Below are 435 nucleotides of genomic sequence, written 5' to 3'. Positions count from 1 at the left end.
ACGTGACGGTGCAGGTGCGCGTGCTGGCTCCGGACGCCCTGGAGAACGCCACGCCCATCAGCCTCACGCCCATGACGCCGTCGGACCTTACCAAGGGCTGGGCGCCCGAGGTCTGTATTGCCTTTTGTTGCAACAAGTAAGCAAAAATTTTAATTTAAAGATAAAGAACGAATGCAATCACAGTGCAGGTAAATGCATTCATGGATACACAGCTTGTATGTTATAGATTTGAGAAAGCTGTGCGCTAACGAGACGCCCATCCCCCCAGCGAGGAGGAGGCGGTCTGGGGAACCTGACCCGCGCGGTGCTGGGGGTCGTGGGCGGCGCCACCCACTCCGTCGAGGTGGTGAGCGTCTACGCCCATCGCGGTGATCTCTCGCGCCCACCCAACTCGACGACGGCCCATGACCCCGCCCAGGAAGAGCCGCCGACGAC

Source organism: Penaeus monodon, chromosome 27 (genome assembly GCF_015228065.2).
Source record: "Penaeus monodon isolate SGIC_2016 chromosome 27, NSTDA_Pmon_1, whole genome shotgun sequence".
In the NCBI taxonomy this organism is placed as follows: domain Eukaryota; kingdom Metazoa; phylum Arthropoda; class Malacostraca; order Decapoda; family Penaeidae; genus Penaeus; species Penaeus monodon.
Note: the sequence above shows the minus strand (reverse complement) of the source record.